Genomic DNA, 12510 nt, shown 5'->3' with positions numbered 1-12510 from the left:
ATATATATATATATATATATATATATATATATATATATATATAATTCTCTTCTAGGAGACGATAGGAAACACCAAGCTGTCGTTACGAGCTACTGTCGAATTCACTAATTATAAATTACTGAAAAGTAGAAAATAAAACAACTAAATAGCGGCGTATGATACGCCGCGGGTCGGCTCGTAACTATTATTTGCCTAGTGTTTATCTATATTAACGTATACTCGTTATCGATTTAACTATATTGCAACCTAGAGTTAGATGTAAGTGTATAAAGTGTTTAATCCTTTAAAAAATTATTTTAATTTCATATAAATAAACTTTATCGCCTTGTAATTCACTGTAGATTAAGTTTTCTAACGATCAAGTAAAAAATTGTTTCATATTACTGCATTAATCGTGATGATGAGTTACAATGTTTAAATAATAATATGGTTACAGAAAATAAAGCTTAGCATTATGGCCGGATGATTGATTTGTAATTTGACATATTTACTTTAAAAAATTGCTGCTGTAGCTTTTTAAAACTTTTCTGTTGTTACTGTTCGCTGTGAATTGTATTTAGCTATTGTTGTGGTCCATTTTGTTCTAGTTTTTAGTAAATTTATACCTGGACGGATTAAAGTATGAACACATTTACTATTCTTCAGAATCTGTGCTTCATTTCTGTATTTTACATCACCAGATTGCCCACGTTCTATATTTTTTTAAATATAAGTAAATGCCTTTGTAGTCTGAGGTATATGTTCAGTATGTCACATTTTATGCTATGTACAGGGGCGTAGCGAGGGGGGGGCGTGGGGTGCGGACCGCACCGGGTGACACCATTTAGGGGGTTGACACCAAGACAAAACATAGCAAAATATATAGAGAAAAATGATAATTCCACTTAATTAGGTGATTAATTCGAGTGTTAAATAGTCTTTTAAGAGGTGCAAATTGAACGTTTGAGGGTGGGGGTGCAAATCAAAAGTTTGAGGAGGGTAGGGTGCAAATCAAAAATTGAAAGTTTGTTCCCGGGAAGGGTCGCTACGCCTCTGGGGGTTGACACCATTAAGTGCCGCTACGGGTGACACCCGACCTCGCTAAACCACTGGCTATGTAAAATATAATGTGTTACTTGTATAATTAAGTGTGTAGATATTTCAATAAAAATATTTTTATTTACCTTTTGTTACCAGTTTGTGTGAGTGTTTACGTATTATGTTACCAGTTTCTGAGAGTGTTTACGTATACTGTGCCATGCTGTCAGCGCTCAAGCGTATCATTAAGACTTTTATCTATGTTGGCATAACGAGTTTTGAGTTTACTACTCCATTGCTTTTTTTATTACTTTTCTGTTATTATTTATCATGTTGTGTTTTCATTTTTTTAATGTAAACATCCAATGTGAAAAAGTACCTTGTGCACCAACTTCTTTGATGTGTAAATGCTGGTTTTATATTTAAATATTGGTTTGATGTATACTTAATAGGGTGATGTAGTGTCCTTTTCTAATGTGTTTACTTTGAGCTACTGGTATGACTTTTAAGCAATAAGTATGATATAGCTACAATAAAAATCACCCAAAAAGCCGACAATTTATTTTTTTACTTATATGCAAACTTTTCTTTATTATATTACAATGATAAGGTGATAATAATTTAGTCCTTGCATACGCAGATTTTGCCTTCTTAACCACAACTGTTGATAATTACACAAAAAATGCAGTCATTATCAATTAAATTAGCGATTGAATTGAAATCATGTCATTAGCTACAGCGTCATTTTATTACTGTATGCCACGACTAATCGCATCATGTCGTAAACTGCATCACAAACAAAATATAACGCAACTATCTTGTTCAATGTCATATGTTAATGTACGTAATATAGAGTACATGAAAATTACTATTAGAAAACTATTTTAATTAAAAGTTTTGTGCACTAATTATTGATGTTTCTAGAGGCAATTCACAAAGAGCTACAAAATTAATATTTATCTCTGGTATTTCGACTGGTAGATGTCTTTAGAGTCTACTGTGCACAAAAAAATATAAATTGATTTTATTTTTCAGTTTTTATAGTCTCTCTAATTAGCTCTTATACATAGATAAATAAACATTCTAATCTATTAGTAGGTAAGATCGAACTGTTACGTTTTGTTTTGCCGCCAAAAAAAATGTATAACACATTTTGTCAGGCGATGATACTTACCATATAATATACACACATTGCATTATTTATATAAACTCCTTTCGACAAGCAAATCGTTAAATTGTGTAAACATTTTGTCTATTACAATATGCAATAAATGTAATACAACTTTTAAATCTCATTTAATTAAGTGCCTCGAATATGTCTTCTTTAGCTATGTCTTTTATATTAAAATCTTTTTCCTGTAGTTATGTCAGAAGGATTAAAATAAGAGGGTAGGATTATTTACTCTTACAATTTAAATTTATCAGCTATATCTGCCACGCTTATGCTCATTGATTTTTGTATGAATTAAAATATTTTCTTGCTGCGTTTTCTGCCTGATCTTTTATGTTGTTACACAACGTCTATGTGACATTACGTAGCAATTTAATGACATATGCGTCGCCTAATCGGGTCCGTGATGCTCGCGGTTTTGCAGCCGAGAAGTCCCGAGTTCAATTTCCCGGGCAAATGAGGCTTAACAGCTGGAACAGTAATCATCTAGTAGATACAACTCCAAAATCAAGCAGTTGCTGCTAAGATCGGAGTCAACGACCTGTATGGCGCATACGACGTTAACACATAATACTTTGTTGTGTTGGAAGTCATTTCTTCCAACTTGACAATCAAGAACGAAGAAGAAAAAGAAGTGGCATATGTTAATACTGTGCTTTTTGTGTATTGTTATTATCTGTGTTTTCTTGGTATAGCTACGTTATGTTTTTGCATTTTGTTACTCCATTTGGTGTTTTTAGCGTGGTCGAGGCGGTTCAGCTCACGGTTGCTTAATAAAAATGTCTCGAGTTCGAACCCCAAGCAGGTGAGGCTCGCTGGCTGGGGACTTACACACACCAAAGAGAGACAACTCCAAAATCATTAATATAACCTTACTGAAGTGTAACAAGCAGGTAAAATGATTTAAGATAAGTTGATCAGTTCAGTCTCCAATACAAATAAAAAGGCCTGAGTTGTGTATATATAATTACGATAAAAGTTTGTCTATACTTGACAGTATATGCTATGTTTTCGTGTAACAAAATGACTTATCGTATCAGATAGATATTAACATGTATCACGTCTTTATTTTTGTACATGCATGGATTTAAAAAATAGAGGCCTAAATCAGCAGCCCCACTTGGCCCCCCCCCCCCCACTCTCTCCGAAGCAACTCCACGGCATGGATTAGTATTAACATCATGTAAAAAATTTTGTGAATAATGTTTTGCAAAGTATTTCTTTAAAGGCATTGACAAATATCAGCTTCGTCTATGAAAAGGAAATACAGACAATTCCTGTAACCAATTTATTATGCACGCGTTGCAGTGTCTGGTTACGTGCTTCAATGCAAACACGGGTGTAGTAGATATTGGAAACTTTAAGAACACATTAGCATGATAGCATATTTACATCATCATTTAAGCAATGTCTTTCTACACCATAAAGAAAGGTAAAGTTTGTTCGAAGAGATGAGCCAAGCTTTTGTCTACGAGTAATGTTCGTGTCTGTATTAAATTATTACAGAAAGAGTTTAAGAGGAAGAAATTAAGAGTTGGAATAAAATTAAAAAATGAGAGAATGAAATAAATTGAGAGAGGACGGGAGGTCATAATTTAGCATTCAAACTCCAAAACCACTTAATATGACACGCTGCCCTTTTAAATTAAATCATCAGGACATATCACGGTCCTCTTAATATACATTGTTTCTATTTTATTAATGTTGTAGCATTAGAGGGACATGTGTCTGAAATGCATGTGCTTTTGAAATTTACGTGTATAAGATAACATGGTCTAGTGGTTGAAGTTATCGCATGCATGTCTTTGGCTAAGCAAAAACAAATGCACGCGTGTTTTTGACTAAGTGAAATCAAAATGTTCCCTGGAAAATAAGTGTGCGACACAGAAGAGTGAGTAGTTGACCGCGATAAAAGATGATTGTAAGGTAATACAACTGTCTCTAAAGTTAACGATTTCTGTTATATAGAGCGAAAATATCGATGTGTCAACGAGCATTGATCTCTAAGTGCGTGTGTACCATGCACGCAATTATATGTTACTGTCAATATCGGAGCAATTCGTCAAGTTATTTTCTAGTTGAAGTTATTATTGTCATTATGTGTCGTGTTTTTTTTTTGACAATCAAACATTTTAACAGGTAGTTAGATATTGGCTCTTGACAACAACGCATCCTGTGGACAAACAATTCGTCTTTGTATTATTCTAAGACATAAGACGTTTGATCGTTTATGTTAAATAAATAGAAAGATCCCATTGCTTGGGGTAAAGAAAACAACTTTAGCCTAAATTTAACTTTCTTTGATAACCATATTGATCACGCGTGCCTAATTATTTACAGTTATGTGTTTTAGAAACAGAAACTGTATATCTAGTTTATAAGACTTCATTTAAAAGAATTCATTTTAAATTAATTAAAAATAAATATTTTCACAAGTGTTGCTAAAGTATAAAGCATACTCTTAGAAAAAGACTCACGAAAGTAGTGTATTTTGCAAGCTTTTATTTAACTATTCACTAGTTTGTCGCCTTTTTGTCATGTTTTAACTTTTGTCGCCATTTCCTTCGTCTTACTGTCATGTCGGCAGTCATAGTAGAATATTGCAATCATATTTAAGCCACTTCTGCCATGCTTATTTGTTTGTCAAAATCCTATGACAACCAAGTATTTAGAACAAATAATGGCGGGCTATAAAATATCTCCTCTATCCTAATATATAAAAGCTCATGTGCGCACTTCTCTCTCTTTCTCTCTCTCTCTCTCCCTCTCTCTCTCCTCTCTCTCTCTCTCTGTCTGTCCGCAAAATAATATGTTAGATGTTTCAAATGTATAACTACAATTTTATTTAAAGAAGAAAAAAAAAATAAAGGCGTATTCGAATGTAGAAAAACAGCTTTAATTATGCAACAGGAAAAGCTTTGGTAGTTGTGAAAAGAACGCATAAAACAGTGACGTTACTAATGTTTATACATCAACTAATGACGTCATCTGCCGTGTTTAGAATAAAAAGAAACGAACTATTTCGTTCAAATTTGATTTAGATCTACGTACGCTATGAAATGTATCCAATACAATTTTTCCGGCCTAAACGTATAAAATTTATTTTATCTATTTGGATTCCAGATCTAGAGGTTCTAGTTCTAGATTCTAGACTAGATCTAAATATACGCAAAAACTAAACGCAGACGCTAAGATCTAGATTCTATATTTAGACTCTATCTACTCTAGAATCTCTTCCAAAAATGAAATTATCTTTTAAACTATTTCAGGCCTTAATTGTTTTATAGATATCTTTGTTTGTTTAGCTATGGAACTAGCTAATTTGGGTTACAAAAATTAATTTGAAAGAATAGTCATATTCACGTTAGTTAAGTGTTTTTAGATACGTCTTTCATTCTCCGTAATTTATATGGTGCGTGAATAGCCGAGATGATAGTGTACTTAATACCACGCAGATGGTGCGCGTTCTAGACACGCCAAGTTAAACTTCATTTTTTTTATATGTGAATCTTCCGATTTTAGATTATAAAGAAAGGAACTACTTCATTAAAATTTGATTTAGATAAAGATCTATTGATCTAATCATCAAGACGTACGCTATGAAATATATACAATTTTATCGGTCAAACTAATACAAATTACTTAAAATAACGTAATGACTAGTCAGATTTTTAACTGAATCATTTAAGTCACTTAATCAGCGTGTGCCTGTGTTATGTTAAATGTGTCTTTTTTTTAGCTAATTAGTTGTTATTTTTGCTTTGTCACTAATATCGTTCAGCGTGTAGTAAAGCACATTGCGCTTTGAGCAATAACTATTTCAAAAATTATTTTTCTCAAACAAGTACATTTTAAAATATATAGGCCTATAATTCACGGGTACCGATGGCTTGTACTTTAATAAGTGCCGATGATTAGAAGTTTGACCAATGTAAATACTAGATATATACATTCAAAATTTCAAGTTCTTTAAAACAATACGTTTTGTAACTTTATTTTTGTTTTATTTCTCCACTTACGAAAATGATCGTGTTTTTTATCACTATTATTAAACGAGTTAACGAACATTCAAAATATGCTTCTTTTAAAATAATGACACATTTATATTCACATATGTATATTTTTTTTTATCAAATGCAAAATCAAGTGCATTTCTCTTTATAAGTGTACTTTAAATTATAATTTTGTAAATCATATCGCAATGTTTCGTTAACATTTATTAACGTATTAAAATTTATTTTAATTTTTTTTTCTAAGCTAAAAAAATACAAAAGCTACATTTCAACACAAGTACACAAAATGTCGACAATCAATGCCAGTGGTGTGTATGTAACGCAACCAACAGCAAAACTGAGAACTGACTCGCCATTAACAGAAAATATGGCGGACCAGGTCACTGTCGCTCTGTTATTTATTGTAAAGCCTACAATAGGTGTCGTAGGTCTGATATCCAACACATTGGGGTTGGTTGTCTTAGTAAAAGACGGCCTTCATAAATCATCGGCAATTTTCATGATGTCTTTGGCGATAGCGGACTCTTTGTGCCTGATGGGTGCTGTCTCACCAGCCAACTTACTGTTCTATACAATAGCTCAAGATCGCACCCATACGTATGCTGGATGGTGCTATTCTTATAGCATTGCTCTATTTCTTTATATCTTATGGCAGATCACGTTTTCCTGTGCCAACTTTGGATTAGTTGTATCGCTGTCTGTCCCACCCATCATCCCCATAGAGCGGTACATAGCAGTGTAGGCTACTCCCACTCACATTAAAAAAAATCATGACCAGTAAACGAGCTACAGTTATTGTCGGCGTCATCTATATATTTTGGCTGCCGTGGGTTGTCTTCTGGGTGACGTGCGCCACTTTTCACTACACGCCATCGGAAATCGGAGATAAAACACTTTCATTTTTTTGTCAGACGAATTGGGACGCACTTTTTGTCATGAATTACTAAATTATAAACTAACTGACCAGCATTCTCCCACTGGTCATTGTCTTGCTCGGTGCTCTATTGGTCAGCATCAAAATAAAGCTGACCCTTAGCATGAGGAAGAATATTTCAACCAATCAGCGATCAAGTTCTCAACGGACAACCAGGACACTGTTTACCGTCTAAGTAATTAACTCAATGGTCAACTTCGCCTACTTCATTACCTCCACGCTACTAGGCGAAGAGATGGATACAAATCCACACTTCATCACATCCACGCTGCTAGGCGAAGTGATGAGTACAAATCCACACTTCATCACATCCACGCTGCTAGGCGAAGTGATGAGTACAAATCCACACTTCATCACATCCACGCTGCTAGACGAAGTGATGGGTACAAATCCACACTTCATCACATCCACGCTGCTAGGCGAAGAGATGGGTACAAATCCACACTTCATCACATCCACGCTGCTAGGCGAAGTGATGGGTACAAATCCACACTTCATCACATCCACGCTGCTAGGCGAAGAGATGGATACAAATCCACACTTCATCACATCCACGCTGCTAGGCGAAGTGATGGGTACAAATCCACACTTCATAACCTCCACGCTGCTAGGCGAAGTGATGGGTACAAATCCACACTTCATCACCTTCACGCTGCTAGGCGAAGAGATGGATACAAATCCACACTTCATCACCTCCACGCTGCTAGGCGAAGAGATGGGTACAAATCCACACTTCATCACCTCCACGCTGCTTGGCGAAGTGATGGATACAAATCCACACTTCATCACATCCACGCTGCTAGGCGAAGTGATGGGTACAAATCCACACTTCATAACCTCCACGCTGCTAGGCGAAGTGATGGGTACAAATCCACACTTCATCACCTCCACGCTGCTAGGCGAAGTGATGGGTACAAATCCACACTTCATCACCTCCACTCTGCTAGGCGAAGAGATGGATACAAATCCACACTTCATTACCTCCACGCTGCTAGGCGAAGTGATGGGTACAAGTAGACACTTGGAAGAATTCTTGTTTCAAGCTCTTTACGCCTTACTCTATATTGGAAATACCAGCAATATCTTTGTTTACACATATTTAAATAAAAAGTATAAAACCGTGTTCTTTGATTTATTCGTATCATAAACAGAAACAAACCTAACTGAAGTGTTATTATCAGGTAAACGTATTCTAATTAATATTTTGTCAGGCTTATATATTTCAATTAATTAAAGTATAAATATCTTTTAACTCTTTATGTTTTCATATGTAACCTAACTCATGCCATTGTTTTTTGTATTCTTTACACTTGTTTTATGATATAATTTTTATAATTTCTAATGCAAAAACATGACAATGTCTCAATTTCTGGGTTTCTCGCGTATATCAGACATTCTATTATGCTATTTTGCTATTCTATAAGAAAACACCTCATATAAAGTCGATGTTAAATTATCTTTTTGGATTTTTATTTTACATTTCAGTATTGCTTTTTATTAAAAGTTAATATTTGCTGCTACTGATCTAAGACTTGGTGGTCGATAAGGAATATTGTGTAGAGTTTCTGTGACTTCGGTAAATCAAGAGATAATGTGGTACATTAGCCGGCGTCATACGTATTATCTAATTAGGTAATAATTTGTTGTCTTCAAAGTTTGAACCAAATTAAAGCATTAGAAGTGGCTCCATGTGTGCCACAATAAACAAACACTTATTTTTTTTTAAATGTAAAGCTAACAAAGTAGCTTATAAAATTAAATGTTTCTCCTGAATGTTTCGAAAATAAATTATTTCCTTTAGAATAAGTGGTATCTATATATATATATATAAGTGGTATATATATATATATATATATATATATATATATATATATATATATATATATATATATATATATATATATATATATATATATATACATATATATATATATATATATATATACATTGCTAAACAAATAACTATAGATAATAAACTAAAGTTACACACATTCGAGTTGTACACTTTCAGCTTTTAAATTGCTTGATGTTCACAATTAAATAAACACAACGAAAATAGACACGTGTCCGACCATGTCACTGCTCATCACGCCACACGTTTTGTACCCTCTAGTGAGTGGCAGCGTGGCTTTTAGAGTTGGTGTCGGACAAAACTAATATTCAACGAGTGAAAAGGTGACGCGGTAAGCAAGAAAGTGACGTTTTAGTGTAGGTTCGTTTTTGCCGGGAAAGAAGCTTCAATTAGTCTTGTTCTCGTCATGTTGGGGTGTAGAAGTCGTCGTCCCGTCTATTGTCCATGTAGCCGTATGTATTTTTACATAATTAAAGATGGAAATATAGCATCGTCTTTCTGTATTCTCTACTGGATTGTTCGTCCACGTTAAGCATCAACCCTGTCCAAGCGCTCTCATTATAACTGACTAGATGACACATATATACATTATTTTTAGGGCTCCTGTGAGACCTGACTACTACCATTTAAGGAATACCACTACCATGAGCATTTACATCCCAATGATACAGGCAATAATCGCTAGACACAATGCCTAATATTTTCTTATTCAATATTTATTCGACTACTATTCTCGTTTAAAACTATATTTGATATCGGTCTTACACGGAGTATCTCTTACTTTCTCCCTAGTCATAACTCCCTAGCTTGCGTACAATAACAACCTGTTCTTATCTCAAATCTTCACTCTCTTTCATCCGCGTCATCAAACATGAATTCGTTATATCTCTAGCACAGACACTCATTCGCATCAACATACCCTGATAAAACACGTATCATAACAATGATGTATTTAATATAATTTTATCATGACGCACCAACCAACCAACCAACAAACCAACCAACCAACCAACCCCCCAACCAATTAACCAACCAACCAACCAACCAACCAACCAACCAACCAACCAACCAACCAACCAACCAACCAACCAACCAACCAACCAACCAACCAACCAACCAACCCACCAACCAACCAATGATGTATGTAATATAATTTTATCATGACGCACCAACCAACCAACCAACCAACCCATCAACCAACCAACCAACCAACCAACCAACCAACCAACCAACCAACCAACCAACCAACCAAACAACCGACCAACCAAACAACCGACCAACCAATCAACCAACCAAACAAACAAACAACAAATAAACCAAGTAACCAATCAACCTACCTCTACCTACTTACCCCATCTGCCTGCCTCACTCCCCTACCACCCCTACCTTCCCTACCTTCCCCACCTACCCCAACTACCTACCCCTTACCTACCCCTTACCTACCTACCTACCTACCTACCTACCTACCTAACTATCTACTTACCTACCTACCTACCTACCTACCTACCTACCTACCTACCTACCTACCTACCTACCTACCTACCTACCTACCTACCTACCTACCTACCTACCTACCTACCTACCTACCTACCTAGCTACCTACCTACCTACCTACCTACCTACCTACCTACCTACCTACCTACCTACCTACCTACCTACCTACCTACCTACCTACCTACCTACCTACCTACCTACCTACCTACCTACCTACCTACCTACCTATCTACCTACCTACCTACCTACCTACCTACCTACCTACCTACCTACCTACCTACCTACCTACCTACCTACCTACCTATCTACCTACCTACCTACCTACCTACCTACGTACTTACCTACCTACCTACCTACCTACCTACCTACCTACCTACGTATCTACCTACCTACCGACCGACCGTCCGACCGACCGACCGACCGACTGACCGACCGACCGACCGACCGACCTACCGACCTACCTACCTACCTACCTACCTACCTACCTACCTACCTACCTACCTACCTACCTACCTACCTACCTACCTACCTACCTACCTATCTACCTACCTACCTACCTACGTACTTACCTACCTACCTACCTACCTACCTACCTACCTACGTATCTACCTACCTACCGACCGACCGACCGACCGACCGTCCGACCGACCGACCGACCGACTGACCGACCGACCGACCGACCGACCGTCCGACCGACCGACCGACCGACCGACCGACCGACCGACCGACCGACCTACCGACCTACCTACCTACCTACCTACCAACATACCTACCGACCTACCTATATATATATATATATATATATATATTACTTTTGAGGTGTTTTTTTATGTACACTCACTTCTAAAATTAGACAATACAATTAGGCGTTTTATTTGTTTGTCTCTATAAACAATGACGTAATTAATAGTGAGTAGCATTTTCAGCGTCCCATTCTCGGGCATCCCCGTAGACGGGGAGGGGAGAGGCAGAGCCCCTCAAAGAACGTCTATCCTCCCCCTAATGAATTATAATTGATATAGAAAATATACACTCTTACCTTTGTCTACCAGATACTAACCCCCGGAAAATTTAAATCAACCCCCCCCCACCCCTGGAGAAAAAACGTCTGCAAGAAACACTGGTCTCATGTGTTGATCATACAGACTCTATGTAGACCGGAGATTTATAATCTAGATACTTTACCTACTTTTGGCCGCTAAACTTCAATCAAGCAGACATTGTTTCTTTTAAGCTTTCTTTCTGCAGGGTGCTTATGAACTGTTCGCGGTGTTGGCTAAATTATCGGGCGGGTGGGGGGTACTGATAAAACATATTTTCTACTAAATTCTTTAGTTTTGGGGGGGGGGGGGGGTGGTAAACGTTATTCGTGGTAGAGGGCGCCCCTCCAAGAGGAGATAACGGAAAGAAACTCTACATGTATACTATTTTTAACATTAGACAAATCAATTAGGCGATAATGCTGACGTCATTATAATTGTGTATTGTGTGTTCTTGTTAGACACAGAAAGTCAGACAGAAAAGCGGGACTATTATTATAGATATGCACATATTACGGACATATATATCATACTACATCTGTCCCATAAACCGCCAATTTAAAAAGGGATACGTTATATTACATTGCGGATTTTCCCGCTATTACGTGTCAAAAACAATAGTAAATATAATAATAGATTTAAACTGTTAATAAGTTATTTTTTCCAATTTTCTTGGATAATAATACAATATCCTAGAAGGACGTATGAAGCATTATCCGAATTGTAGTGCATTGCTGGATTAAAAAAAATGTTAGCCTATAATTACACGTGGTCTTTTCAGTTCTGTAGTTTCGTAATATTTGCTTATACCTAGTACATTTAAGCTATTGATTGTAATTTGGTGTATTTTATTCATTTATTTATTAATTTAAACGATGTGTGTAGATAACACATTTAAAAATAAAATAGATGATATGGTGGACGGTAATACGAAAGTATCAATTGCTACTGGAATACACAGTTAAAAAAAACAGAGCTCACCATCGGAA

This window comes from Physella acuta, unplaced genomic scaffold, assembly GCF_028476545.2.
Source record: "Physella acuta isolate Inbredline_101_S28 unplaced genomic scaffold, ASM2847654v3 ptg000635l, whole genome shotgun sequence".
Lineage (NCBI taxonomy): Eukaryota > Metazoa > Mollusca > Gastropoda > Physidae > Physella > Physella acuta.
This window is presented reverse-complemented; position numbering follows the sequence as displayed.